General features: G+C 36.0%; 1 long non-coding RNA gene across 1 annotated transcript; it reads left to right on the top strand.

Moving 5' to 3' along the window:
- The first annotated feature begins 1,353 nt into the window (after nucleotides 1–1,353).
- LOC309636379 lies at nucleotides 1,354–12,109 on the top strand. The gene is made up of 2 exons (XR_014250000.1): nucleotides 1,354–4,017; nucleotides 10,494–12,109. It is a non-coding gene; the product is annotated as an uncharacterized lncRNA (long non-coding RNA).
- The last annotated feature ends 3,514 nt before the right edge of the window (nucleotides 12,110–15,623 follow it).

Genomic DNA, 15,623 nt, shown 5'->3' with positions numbered 1-15,623 from the left:
GTGGGTTTCAATCTCTTGTCTTATAGCCTAGCATGTCATCTATGCTGGAAAACATTTCACGTGTAGTTGAGAGGTATGCATATTTTACTGTTTGGTTGAGTGTTCTGTAGACATTTATTAGGTCTTGATAATTCATAGTGTTGTCCAATTCTTCTATATCCTTATTGATCTTCTGCCTAATTGTTCTATCCATATTGACTGTGGAGTACTGAAACCTCTACCTAATGTTGTGGAATGATCTATTTCTTCCTTCAATTCTTCATGTATTTTGGTATTTTCTTCTTCATGTATTTTGGTTTTATCTTATTCAGGGCACATATGTTAATAATTTTTGTATCTTCCCTTTTTTTATCATAAAATGTCTCTTTTCATATATAGTAATTTTTTGTTTGTTTTAGAGTCTAGTTTTTCTGGTATTAGTATAGCCACTTCAGCATTCTTATGGTTGCTATTTGCATGATGTATATTTTTTCATCCTTTTACTTTGTTCACATTAGACCTTTGAATCCAAGGAGTGTCTCCTGTAGAAAACATGTTTTTAAATGCAGTTTGACAATATATGCCTTTTGATTGTATTGTTTAATTCACTACATTTAGTTTTTATTATTGATAAGGTAGAAATTATTTATGTCTAACATTTTACCTTTGGTTTTCTACATGCCTCATGTTTTTGTTTTGTTATTTTTGTTGTACCTCCATTTTCCTTTTATATTAAGTGGATATTTTCTATTGTAACATTTAATTCCTTTAATGATTTTCATCAAATCTTTTACCGTGGTCATTTTTAAGTCCTTTGTCATTTACAGACAGTTCTGGGTGTACTCTGATGATCTTGCAAATATGTTCCTATAAAAGGGTTTCATCTTCAAGAAATTCATGGAAAAGACTCTGACAAGTACAGGTTTCTGGTAACTGACTGTACTGCTGAACTGAATGAATAAGCATTTTCAGAACTCTGATGAAAAACTCATGAACTCATAAAAGTGCTAACAAAAGATCAAGATGAAAAAAAACAATTAATTACATGGGACTGAGTGAACTGATGAGGATGAGTATAATTTTTGTGACTTTCTGTCTGAATTTAAAAAAAAAAAAAAAAAAATCCCACAAGGACTCAGAGGCAAAGAATATACAAATCAATTTTCACTGCAAAGTAAAGGAGCTGTTACAGTGGAGGATTACTGGACTGAATGTCAATATTATGACATAGTATGAGTGTGTTTCATGTTTGGTAATTGCAATCATTGTTGCTTTTGTTGTGGTCATCCATGTGCAATGCTTGGTGTCAGTCTATTTATCTCTTGTAAAAATAAAATACAGTGTGTGTGTGTGAAAAAAAAAAAAAAAAAAAAATTTTTTTATACAGATGTATTTGCATTAGTTTCTGAAAGTAAAGGAAGGGTATACACATACAAACCCACATGCATGCAAACATTTTTTTTGACGGTAATTAAGTTAGAAAACACAATAAAATAGCACAAAATGAACTGAGCTCCTATATATTTTTAAGACACATGTAAATCACACAGGATCGTGTGGTGATTATCAATAACCTACACTCTATGAAATATTTGTCCTATATTACCACATACACTCCATTTTACCCTGCATCCTAATGCTGCTAAAATATAGTAGAAAGCAACAGCATAGTACAGGGAGATCAGCTCGGTGCTTTGCGATGACCTAGAGGGGTGGGATAGGGAGGGTGGGAGGGAGGCTCAAGAGGGAGGGGCTATGGGGACATGTGCATGCATACGGCTGATTGGCTTTGTTGTGTAACAGAAACTAACAGAATTGTGAAGCAATTATACTCCAATAAAGATCTATTAAAGTAAATAAAATAACATAAAATATAGTAGATTTGAAGGATCAATATAACCATTTTAACTTATGATGTTTGTTTTCAGTAAATTCAAATTAAATATTTAAATGTGAATTTTAATATATGGCTTGTTCTAAATAAACTATTAACACGTAGGTCTAGTTTTTGCAACCAAATATTTCATATAAAGATACTTGCCTCTTTACTACTGAAATATAGGATAAGTCTCCACATTTCACTCTTTTATCCAGTGGGTTTCATTTGTTTTTTTGTGTGTTTTCTATATGAAATCAAAGGAGCAGTGACGGTTGACAGGCTTATAGGAGAGTAACATTGATTCACCTGCCACCCAGCAACTTGCAGCCTTATAACTTTTATTGTTTTTACATAGAAAAATTCATCTTAAATTGAAATTTTGGTCTAATTCTGAAGATTCTGTTTGGCAGAAGTCATGGGTGTATCTGTTTCTCTGTCCTTAAGATTCAGAAATGCCAAAGGTGTTCTAAGATTCAGTAAACTTGAGTGCTTCTGCATGATACATAAAATGTATCATACTTTGGGATTATTTTAAAAATTTATTTTTGCATTTCTGCACATCTCAATACTTTTGTTTTAGTTAAAATAACTTGTTACTGTAGAGAACTTATATTTTTTAAAAATGCCGGCTTACGTAAAACCTTTGTACCAAACGATCCTCTTTTTAATGGGCTTGGCATCATTGTCAAGTGCCTGTTTGATTCCTTTCAAAGTGTAACCATGTGACAGTTGCTCTGTAGACTATTGGTACATCTTGATTCCTTCTTTTCATGCTTTGTCAAACATAGGCTTGGCCTCAAAGAAACCTGTAAGTAATGGAAGGAAACACTCTGCTGGTAAAGAATGTTATGCTCCTGAACCTCTACCACCTGGTGTGTCTGGTTTCCTGCCGTGGCGTACTGCAGACGTGCAAAAAGGAACAGGTAACGTGCTCGCATTCCCTGTCTTTTTCAGTCGTTCAGAATTCTTTATTTTGGAACTTCTATTATGTGGGCGGTCTCTGGTGCTTTCTATAGAGGAAAAAAGATAACTCACACATGGCATCTGCCTAATGAGCCGTCTAAGGAAGAGAAACAAAAAGTAATTGGGAGCTTCAAGTTGTTTCTCAAGTGTCACAACAGAGGTAACCCCGTGGGAGTCTTGAGGAGACTAAAATTATTACCAATTGTGCAGGTGAGAAAAGTTTCACTAAAGGCAGGTGTAGTTGAGCCAAGCCCTACAGCACAGAAGTAGGAACTTGGATATGTACGAATGGGAAAAAAGACATTTTAGGCATGGAGAATAGTTTAATACAGAATGGATGAGAAATATGCATTAGAACTATTCTAAATCAACTGGCTTATTAACTCAGTAAATCAGATTTAGTGAGTCAAACTAGCTTTAGCTGATTGCTTATCCAGGGGATAGCTGTTCATAGTAATTTTTGTCATAGAACAGTAAATGAAATTGTTGAACTATAGCTTTAGGCTTGCTAAGTGAAATAGATTGCTCTAGATGATTTTCAAGTGACCTACTTGGTAGTATTCACGAAATTGGGGGTAAACAATTGCTTAAGAAAACATAGAGAATTGATTTTAAATAGTACTTGAAGTAGTTACTGTGTAAAGTATCTGTTCAGTAGCTCATGTTAAATGGATGTTTATAATCCCCATTGGACAACCAACTACTGTTTTGCAAATGGTAATGTGAATTGCTGTTGCATAAACTATAGTGTTGAATCCCCAGTCTTTGCACTTGAGTTTAACAACTCTGTGGTTTCCTATCTTCTTCTTGAGACACTTAATCTCAGGTCCATCCTCGTCACACAGAGTGGTAAATTAGAGAACGATTAATATCACCATTTAAAGAAGTGAGACTGAAATCTCAACCATCCTGAACGTAGGAAATGAAGGGGCCTCTCAGCAGTTCAGAGAGTTATCACCAGGCCAGTCGGCTGAATTCTGTTCAGTTTTCTCCGTAGCAGAGCCCTCCAGGTCCTTCTTTTGAGCTTATTTATTTTTATACACAGTTCTGTATGGATACTGTACATAATACTAAATAGTTGTATTAACTGGGTTTAACGGGTGATGTATTCACATCAAGATCTAACTTCGTTTTGTTGATATCTTTTTAGGGGCTTTCCATTCATCAAAGTTCGTGATGTATATAATAAATTGCAGGTATGTAGCTATCATATTTATGATATATAGGGGGTTGAATTGGGAAAGGTGGATGGTCATTCTTTTTGGTTTTTAAACTGACAGAGCCTTACAAGAAGCATTTCCCTCTCTGATATAAATCCATGTGAAACTTGTCTGGTCGCTCTCCCAATGCAAATGTGTAGTTGGGTGGATTTGGCACACAACTGGCAGCCTTGTGGTTATGTCTGTAAACAAGGAAGCCTGTTCTCCAGTCTGCAAATCAGCTGTTACCCAGTGAAACGAACTTGACTGCCATTTCTGACCCCTCACATGGAGCTGTCATACTCAAGAATGTTCATATGCTTTCAAAAAATGTTGTTTGCGGGCTATATGTTCAAATTCCTGATCTGAAAGCCAACATAAAGCAACATCTCCCAAACCTCTGCTCTCTCACTAAGGCCACACACATTCCCTTGCTTATGGCCTCATGGCAGGTTAATACTGTCAGTACCAGATTCTCCTTCCCAGTTGTCTTGGGAGACTGCATAGTTGCTCTGTGAAAGGCACCATTGCTGAGGTTGAGAGAAGAGCATCTTGGGTGTCAGTCCTGCCCTTGAATACCCAGAGGGAGGGGTGTGCGCCTCATTCTCCTGTTGGGATTTTCCTATGCTGCAGGTTTGCTGCTTGTTGTCAAAATGATGTCCTAGTGACTTGTCTTCTGCGTAGTTATATAATCCCATCACACTTCTTTATGATCTGTAGACTTTTACGGGGTTGTGACCAGGTCAGTTTTTAAAAGTTTAGAAATGTCCTGTTGAACAACTTTGCAGTGGCAGTGAAGCTTGACAGGAGAATTGTATTACTGTTACCCTAGTTTTGGCTTAAGGCTGATGAGAAGTTGAAATTTTTGATGTGTCAGTTTTAGTTGTTCAGTTTTAGTTTAGTTTTGTATTTGTGTAGCATAAAAAAGAAGATACATTCTAGATACGATATATACCCCTTATCATAGTCATGCCACATACAGTGCAAAACTATTCCTGCTGGGTTCAAACATTGTGATCCAGAGCCTGCCATTGCCTATTAACAGGAGAAGGAAAGCGTAAGAACCGTATGTGTTTGCCCTTAAGTTGGTCTACAACACAGATACTGTCAATCAGCCTCTGATAGTACCCTCCCCGTGGACAACCTTCTGTGCTCTTTTGAGCATGCTCAGATGGAGTCTACCATCAGTGTGGTGGGAGTTCACTTGGCTTCAAGTGTGTCCATGTTGAAGGGTGAAATTAACAAATACTAACCAAATTTGTGGCTGTCCAAACTAGGAAAATAGTTAAAGAATCAGGACATGAAGAATCAGGCAAATACTCATTTGGTGTCAACCCAATAAAAAAGCTTCTTGGTGAGGAAAAAGTTGCCAAAGATGAAAGCCCAGAATAGTGCTACTTCAGCCTAACCACAGTGTCAAAGCGAATTACACACATACACACAAACGCAAAAGGAAGCCCTCTTCAAACTAATGCCCCAAAGTCCTTTATGGGTCTTCAAATTGAGCAGATTAGGTAGGTTGATGGTTGTCCTTTACGGACTGGGTCCACCTAACAAGACTGCTTAGTAACAGAATATCTCTGTTTTGTCATTTAATAGACATCCCAAACTTAATATACCTTGCAATCAAATACAGACATAGTCACTCATGCTTTTCCCGTAGACTTTCCAAAACAGAAAAGGGCAGCTCCATTCTTCGTGGTGCTCAGTTACAAAATGTGATTCATCTTTGACTTTTTTCTTTCTCTCTCCTTTCACATCCAATACAGAAGCAAAATGTGTCAGCCCTATCTTTGAGATAGAACCAGAATTTGACAGTTTCTCGATTTTTCCACTATTACCACTCAGGATTAAGATTTCGTTGTCTGTCATCTTAATTATTATCCCTCTGAAATGTGTCCTTAACACAGTGGCTGGAGAACCCTTTGAGAATCTAAGTCAGAAGAATTATGTGACTTCAGTGTCTTCCCCTTCATTATAGTTGAAGCTGAACTTCTTAAAATGCTGGAAAGTTGCTACATGATTACCCTCCACATTATATATTTGATCTCATCTCCTCCACCTCTACTCCTTGCTCACTCTTTTCCAAACACCTTATACTCTTTAGTCCTTGATGTTCCACAAGTATAGTAGGCAGACATTTTCACTTGCTGTTTGCTTTACCTGAATTGCTGTTCTCTTTACTATCTACAGTACTCATCCACTCACTTTTTTAAGTCTTTTCTCAAATATCACCGTCTCCATTATGAGGCCTTGCTTGGATTCCCTGTAATAACCTGCAGCCCCACTAATGCACCCTACCTCCTTAGAAGCCTCCCTTCTGCTGTAGAATCTGTTGAATGAATGAATGGAGTGAGCTATGTCTAATTTCCAAAAAAATCAACCGTAAACACTTGTTGAGAGACGGGTTCAGGGTATAAAGAATAAAAGAATTGTAAATTCAGGCCTTACCATTCACCATCCATTCTCTCAGGGTTCTGCTATGGTGTATCTTTGAATAAAGAGCACAATTTGATAAGACTAATTAATAGCTTAAATTCGTTAGAATCCCAAACCTTTTATAGTAGAAATGTGATAAAAATTGTGTCAGAGATTCTCAACAAAATGTTAGCAAGTTGAAGCCAAAAAGTATAAAAACAATTATATACCATGACCAAACGGGATTTGTGTCAGGTATGTAAGGCTGGTTCAACATTTGAAAATTAATTAATATAATCCATCCAAGACAAAAAAAGGAAAAAAAAACATATAAATACATGCAGAAGAAGCATTTGACAAAATCCAGCGTGCACTCATGAGAAAAACTCTCAGTAAACTAGGAATAGAGAGGGACTTTCTTGACTTGATAAATACGATCTACAAAAAAACCAATAGCTAACATCATATTTACTGGAGAGAAACTCAATGCTTTCCCACTAAGATTAAGCACAAGGCAAGGATGTCCTCCTTTATTATAACTTTTCAGTATTGTGCTGCAAGTCCTTGCTAATGCAGTAAGGCAAGAAAAGGAAATAAAAGGTGTACAGATTGAGAAGAAAGACATAAAGCTGTCTTTGTTCACAGATGACATGATCATTTATGTAGAAAGTCTTAAAGAGTTGACCCAAAACTCCTGTAACTAATAAGTGATTATAGCAAGGTTGCAGGATCCAAGGTTAATATACAAAAGGCAATTGCTTTCCTATATACCAATAATGAACAGGTGGAATAGGTTAAGAAAAACCCCACACTATTTACATTAGCATTGCCAAAAATGTAATACTTCAGTATAAATCTAATAAAATAAGTACAACCTCTATAGGAGGCAAACTACAAAACCATGATGAATGAAGTCAAAGAATAACTAAATAAGTGGAGAGATATTGCATGTTCATGAATAGGAAAACTCGGTATTATCAAAATGTCAGTTCTTTCCGACTTAATCTACAGAAATTCAGTGCTATCCCAATCAAAATCCCAGCAAGTTATTTTATGGATATTGGCAAACTGATTCTAAAGTCCATATGAAGAGGCAAGAGACCCAGAATAGCTGTCACCTCATTGAAGAAGGACAGAGTTGAAGGAATGACACTACCCAGCTTGCAGACTTATTATGAAGGTGCAGTAATCAAGACAGGGTGGTATTGGTGAAAGAACAAATAGATCAATGGAACAGAATAAAGAGCCCCAAAATAGACCCACATAAATACAGTCAACTGATCTTTGGCAAAAGAACAAAGGCAATACAATGGAGCAAAGATAGTCTTTTCATCAAATAGTGCTGAAACAACTGGATGTCCATAGTAAGAAAAAAAAAAAATCTAGACACAGACTTTATATCCTTCATAAAAACTAACTCAAAATGAATCACAGACCTAAATGTAAAACACAAAACTGTAAAACTCCCAGAAGATAACATAGGAGAAAACCTAGATGACCTTGGGTATGGCAATGACTTTTAAAATGTAACACCAAAGGAACAATCCATGAAAGAAAGAATTGATAAGCTAGACCTCATTAAAATAGAAAATTTCTGCTCTGTGAAAATCACTATCAAGATAATGAAAAGAAAAGCCACAGAGTGGGAGAAAACATTTGTAAAAGACGCATCTTGTTAGGGTAAAGTGGCAACTTGCAAGCTTCTTACATGTGCAACTGGTGTAATTTATTTTGGTATGTAGTGTGAGGTACAGACTTTAGTTTTCAATGGGTGTGTAGTTTTCTAGGCATCAATTTTAAAGATTATAACTTGACTTTATCACAATCAAACTTCCCAGACATACTTAGAACTATTTGTGGATATTCTTTTCTGTTTAATTTGTATATGTGTTCATTCATGTAGTAATGCTACAATGTTTGAATTGTAGTGGCTTTATAGTTAAGTTATATGGCTGTCTGCTAATTAACAGATACTCAACTTCTAATAAAATTTATGACTTGTACCTGAATGCCTCCAGATTATGTTCTTCATTCAGACTCTTTACTATTCACTCAATATAAATTCAGAGCTGATATACATTAAAAACTGAACTAAGGTGGCTAACATGTTTTAGTTTTCATCTATATTCCTAGATTTAAAATATGAGAAAGTAATAGAATGCAACATTTTTAAAAACCTCTAATGACTCACATTTTCTATCTCTAATTAAAACAGAATACCCTGTGGAATATCTTTGCATCACTTACCTGGTTTCATTAATTCTGGCTGCTGAAGTTAATTTAAATTCACTCTGGTAAAATGAGAGCTCAGTATAAGCTTTTAGCATACTCAGTGAGACTTAAAAATAGTCATCTGCTAGGTGGTAAACAGTAAACAGTCTTGTTTATTACAAATAATCTTAGCCAATAAATGTTATTTATGCTCCATTTAAGAATAAAGATGTTAATCTGAGATCACAAAACGATCTTTTTGTTAAAGCTAAAAGCAATTCTGCTTTGATTAGTTGCAAATGCAAATATTACCCAACTTCTTTCTCCTTCTTTGATAGTTGTATAGAAATAAAACTAAATATAAGAATGTAAGCCAAACACACTACAAATGAAACTGCACTACAGGCCCAGTATCTTCAGTGATTTCTAGATGATTTCTATGCTCAAACCTTCATTCTATCCTCTCTTCCTAAACAGAATTGTTTTTTTGTTTGTTTGTTTTTTGGTTTTGAGTAACTTTTATTACACAAGGGATTCATATTCTTTATAGAGAAATCAAGTAATCAAATAATCCAAAAACAGATTAAAAAGCAGCCATAATTCCACCTCTCAGATATATTATCACTGTATCTATTTTATAGTATAGCTTTCTTATATATATATTTAACATCTTTATTGGAGTATAATTGCTTTACAATGTTGTGTTAGTCTCTGCTGTATAACAGTGCCTCAGCTATACATATATATATATTCCCATATCCCCTCCTTTTTGCGTCTGCCTCCCACCCTCCCTATCCCACCCCTCTAGGTGGTCACAAAGCCCCAGCTGATCTCCCTGTGCTATTTGGCTGCTTCCCACTAGCTAGCTATTTTACATTTGGTAGTGTATATATGTCCATGCCACTCTCTCACTTCGTCCCAGCTTACCCTTCCCCCTCCCCATGTCCCTAAAAAGAATTTTAAGAAGTTAGCCAAGATAAAGTGAGAAACTGATTTAGACTTAGGTCCCAAATTTACAGCTTCAATGATTTAGGAAAATTCCTTGACAGCTATACTGAGCCTCAGTTTTCACATTTGTAATAGGGTGAGGATTAAAAAAACTGATACTTCTGGAAATGCCTGTCATTCTGATTGGATATTTTTTAAATGTTAACTGAAATTTAAATGTATAAATTATAAAAAGAAGATGACAAAAAGTCTTATCATTTTATTACCCTGGTGGTCCACTGATAGGAGAAGGGGTTTCTCTAAGTAGTTTTCTTCATCCTGATTTCTGGACACGCCCTTCTTTAATCTGCTTTTGGAGGCAGCGGGTGACATTTTGGCAAGTTTTATTCAATTTCTTTATGCCTTGATTTTAGGAAAGAAGAGTAGTAGCTGTGCTGAGCTCTGCCAGGTCAGATAGAATTTTGGAGTATTCTCTTTGTCTTGTAGACAGCCACTGTCATTTAGTAAGCCAAAAGCCTTCCTTTGCTTTGACTGTGGTTAGTGTGTTTGCTGGATTTCTAAAATATATTTTTAGTGTTTACTTGTTTAGATTGAAAAGATTGGGCTATATTTTTAAAAGTTTATCCCTTCATTTTGGAAGGCCTTTTAAGTTGTGTTATTGCATGCAAGAGAGCTAACGGAATTCTGGACTCCATATTTTCGTTTTTATTTTTATTTTTTTTCTCAGACTTTGAACCAATAATGGCTAAGAATGAAAGGAACTCAGACCCAAATATTTTTTTCCCTTGTAAAGCACAGAGAATATGAGAAAAAATGAAATTGGGAAATTGTTTTGCTCTCTTCCTCCTCCTTTTTGGTCAGTTACCTCAGTCGTCCACCTCACTTTGTATTTCTAGCCTGGCTTCAGAAAGACCTGAATTTGATGAACTACACACTGTTGGAGTAGTAGATTGCTAGAAGGAACCAAGATCCAGACAACCTTAAATGGCGGCTTCATGGAATTATTATTCAAGAAGGATGGTCCAGCCAATTTCCTCACTTCCCTTGTGAAAGGAGTTCCCTATTCCTAAGAAAATGGACCTATGTCTGACTGACACAGAAGATGGAGATTTATCCCAGTGCATTTATATATGTATATATATAAAAATTATGTGTATATATATATATATATATTTATATATATATAATGCCTAATGGAAATATCTCAGATGGTCTATTTTGTGTTTTTTCTTTAATTTTACTTATAAAATTGTGACCATTTTTTAACTCAAAAGAGGAGAACCTTAAAAATTAATTAAAAAGACATTCTAAGTAGTAGAATGTAGTCTAAGGTTCAGAGTGACTTGGCAGAGAAAATTGCTGAATGGTTAGATAACAGTGCTGGTATGCTTGGCTATTGTAACACTTTACATTAGAGTTTCTCTTCCTTGAAATTACAAGAACTATATGACTCAAGAGAAAGATTAATAATTAGGAATATTCTGCTTGCTTTTTATATAGCCTATTGAAGAACATTTTGATTAATTATTTGGAGGTCATAGGAAGGAACCTTCATGATCTAACTTTTGAACAAGTAGTGTTGCAACACAAAGCTATGACTCAAATTAAAAAGTAAATTTGAAATGACCTATTTCTTTTGGCATCTCAATCCAGATATCTGTCAGTAAAATGAGTCACTTTTCAGTCAAATGGGTGGTCAGCAATATAATTTTTTATTGGGAAGCTGAAAGACACCATTGCCAAACAGAGCATCTGCAGTGTTAACATCTATATTTGAGCATCTTTCGTTTTCCCAAGGGGTGCAGATGAGAAGAAGGAAGGCAGAGAAATGCACTTGAATAAAGCTTTTCAAGATGGATAGAACAGAGAGCATTCCCAGAGGCAGGTCAAGTTCAACCCAAGAACAACTCTCTCAGTGCTTTCACAACTAGTTAAAATACAAGACCAGTAGTAACTCAGCTCTCAAATCAGTGCTGAAATCAAGCAGAAGGTTGTTAATATTGATACGGTTAACATACATCAAATAGGATTACTGAATTTTCTGAATCCAAAAGTTCTCCACAGTGTTGACATTTCCTTACTGAACTCCCAGGATTGTTTGGTTTCAAAGGCGCTTGGGCTCAAGATGCATTTTGTTTTAAATAATCCTTCATAAAAAGTTCAGCTTTCAGTCTAATATGATTGAAACCCAGCTTGAGTGTGTTTTATAATGCACTGAACTGGAAAGACTATGGGCATTGAATTATTGAAAACATGGTAGGCAAAGGAGTGATATGTGGGGAGGAGGTGATCAGAGAAATCAGTGAGAATGTCTTGTTATCTCATTTTATTTACCTTTTAGAACTCTTCCAAATATTAGAGGAAAGAAATCAATATCAATTTTCACCTGTCACGTTCCACACTTCAATTATTAATGAATGTCGAATTTGACCACAGTTTTCTGTACCACCTGCTCTGCAATAATATTTCTGAGCCTTTATTAAAAATGTAAAATTGTCATTGAATTTCCAAATATGATTCTCCAGTGGCTAATTCAGCTTGTTTTATTAATAAGCAAGTTCTGATGAGTAATACTAATTTAATACACCTGCATGTAAGGTTAAAGTGTAAATTATTCCTGCCGAAGGTGATGAGATATGACTGCGATGTGGTGGTAGGGCACTCACCTTCCTGAACGAAACCTGCGAGCACACAGTTCTTGGGAGAAATCAGTACTTCATATAGTAGCAAATCTGATATTATTTTGCATGTCTCCTGTAGCAGTGGAATGCACACACACACACACACACACACACACAAACATGATCATGGGTGAAAAAACACACATGCGTACCTTAGATGCTTACATTAATTTCTGAATATAGTTCTCCGGAAAGAAAAAACTTTACTGATGATTTGTATTTTTATAGTTTATTATTTTATCCATACTAAAACACTAAACGAAATCACTTACTGTTTTGTTGTCCATGGAATCCTTTCAATTTTGAGATGCTAAATATAAATCGAAATAATGATTATAGTCCTTGGCCATGAAAGACTAAGTTACAGAGAACCTGGTGAGTGGAGGTCAGAGCTGCCACAGAATTATTCTCTGCTCCAGAGCCCGTTAGAGTATCACTGTGTACCCACTTAAGGATAGAATGCTGCTATTGAGAAACTAGCTCTCTTTTATTTCTACTAAAAGGAGAGAACAGTAGGGGACCTTGGCTGTGTGAGTGTATGAGACTTTCTCTGTTTTGTACGATAAGCCAAAACCTATACATGAAATAGCCTCGGGGCTTTTGTCTTTTGCACCCAGCTCTTTCCTGTATTGCATCTGATCAATTACACTTAAATCAACAAAAGTTGCTTGAACATTTTGACAATTATGTTCCCCATACCCTGAAGCATTTTTAAAGGGTTCCTGAGATAAAGCTATTTCAAAAAATACTCCCGCCAAATTTTTTCAGGGTGGCATCAATGAAAGTAACTTAGAGGAAAGAAACTAGACCTTGAGTTCCTGGCCTACCACTCTAAGGCCAGGCAGGCATAAACCTTCATAGCAAAACCTAAGTTTGCTCCCAGTTGAGAATTTGGTTTCCATGGTCTTATATAAAAAGTATATGGAGACTTTAATTCCCTATAAGCCCTTTCCAAAGAGTAAATACAGTTGATCATTCGTAAGAGATGATGAAAATTACAATTTTGTTGAATAGGTGGAATATATATTATATATAATATATATATAAAATATATAAAGTTACTATTCAGAGTCCTAAAACATGGATTTTTCTTACTTACCAAGAATGAACAGTAACTTGACCTCTAAACACAAAAAAGCACCTGGTCGGGCTTCCCTGGTGGCGCAGTGGTTGAGAATCTGCCTGCTAATGCAGGGAACACGGGTTCGAGCCCTGGTCTGGGAAGATCCCACATGCCGCGGAGCAACTAGGCCCGTGAGCCACAACTACTGAGCCTGCGCGTCTGGAGCCTGTGCTCCGCAACAAGAGAGGCCGCGATAGTGAGAGGCCCGCATACCGCGATGAAGAGTGGCCCCCACTTGCCGCAACTAGAGAAAGCCCTCGCACAGAAACGAAGACCCAACATAGCAATCAATCAATCAATCAATCAATCAATTAAAAAAAAAAAGCACCTGGTCATAGCAGAATCATAACAAATATTTGATATCAGAATGAATTCAATGTTGAGGTGTAAAGAGGGAATACCTTCAGTTTTCCTCTTTCTTGTACCCCATTATTGCATCCTGGACAGAAGGGATTTTCTTGATTTTAATCTAAAGGAGAAATGTTCACTTTTGTTAAGATGGAAATTGACAACCTCAGTAGGCAGAGGCACTGTTTTTATTTGGCTGAATTCATGTTTCTAGTGATAATTCAAGGTGTAATAGGGTTTTCTCTGCCACTCCAAAATCTGAAAATGATAAGCATCTCAACAGAGTTTCAGGACGGCCCATTACCTATTCTGTGGAAAGGATATTCAAAATACCATGCTTCATCAATGTCTTCTTTGACTTATTCATCAATGGACAACTACTGAGTTAAGACAGTGTCTTATCCTTGCTTCAAAAAAATAAAAACAAAAAAACCCCACAAACACAAAAAAACTGTTAACGATGAAAACTTATTATGCCAGGCCTTAGTATGGCCTAACTTGGAAATTTAGTTTCAGAGGCTTTTGTGAATATACCAAGGAAAGAGGACCTAGGTGTATCTTATTCCCACAGGCCACCAATAAATATTTGCTTAATGCAGAAAAAATTAATATATAGTATAGGAGAGAACCTGACAGATGCTTAACATTATTGAGTGATAGCAATGCCCAAACTCATCTGTGATCAAACACTATGAAAGTATCCTCCTAAGGATAAACTTATTACAAATAAGAAGTGAAAATTCAATTATGGAGATACTTTCAGTTTCAGCTCTGATATGCAAAAAGCTTGGAAGTTGTCACTGTATCTAGTCCTTACAAGATAATGCTGTACAAAATGAAAAACAATGAGTTTTCTCAGGCATGATTAATAAAACATGTAACTACGAAAGAATTTTAAAACTGTAATTATGTATGTGTATATATGTGTCTCTGAAAAATCTGTGTCAAAGAAAACTGAGGCTATCAGTATAAACTCATTTAACTTCTATCTCTTTTTACCTTTATTTCCTCCCAAACTTACCAGTATCCATCCAACTCGAAGGATACAAGTGATCTTTATATACTTGCAAGGTTTTTTTCTTATTCATATGTCCATGTTTCCCCAATTCTCTAAATTATTATCTACAGCTTCAGGATCTCCTTAATTGGTTCCTTCATTTCAGCATATAAACTATAAGTCCTTTTCATTCTAAAAAATTCTTTTTTGCTAATTATTTTCTCTTTTCATCCAAACTCCTTCAGAGTAGCCTATTCCCACTGTCTTCACTAGCCCCGCCTGACCCCCACAGGCAGCCCTACACTCTCAATTTATTGCAATCTGGCTTTCTTGTCCACCACTTCACTGAACTGCTCTAAGGTCACTGGGGACCTAACTGCCCAAATCCAATGGACACTTACATTCTCTGAAGGATGACGCTGTCATCTACTTCCTCCTTGAAACTATCACCTCTCTCCTTCCCAGAATTCTTTCTCTGCTTATTACTTAAACGTTGTCAGTACTCATAATTCTCTGAAATCTCATCCATTTTCATGATTTTAATGACTGCTGATATGTACTGATGACATTCAAATTTTTATCTTTCCATGTCTTCACGTGCATGTCCAGTTATCTACCAGTTTGTCTCCTGAATTGTACAGGTGCTTTAAAATTCAACATGTCCAGAACTAAAGTCTTTAACCCAATTCAGTTCTTTATCCCCTATTTCCAAACTCAATGATAACCACCACCCAACCTTAGTCACACAGATGGGGGTTCAGCCTCCACCTCCTACTTCTTCCTTACTTCCCAAGATCAAGTCTTGCTTGTAATTTCCTAAATAAAATTAGAACTTATTTCTTCCCTTCACCTATACCTTATTTCAGACCCCTTTCTT

Source organism: Balaenoptera physalus (genome assembly GCF_965194825.1).
Source record: "Balaenoptera physalus genome assembly, chromosome: 10".
Classification (NCBI taxonomy): domain Eukaryota; kingdom Metazoa; phylum Chordata; class Mammalia; order Artiodactyla; family Balaenopteridae; genus Balaenoptera; species Balaenoptera physalus.
The sequence above is the reverse complement of the archived record's forward strand: the minus strand, read 5'-3'. Positions and strand labels throughout refer to the sequence as shown.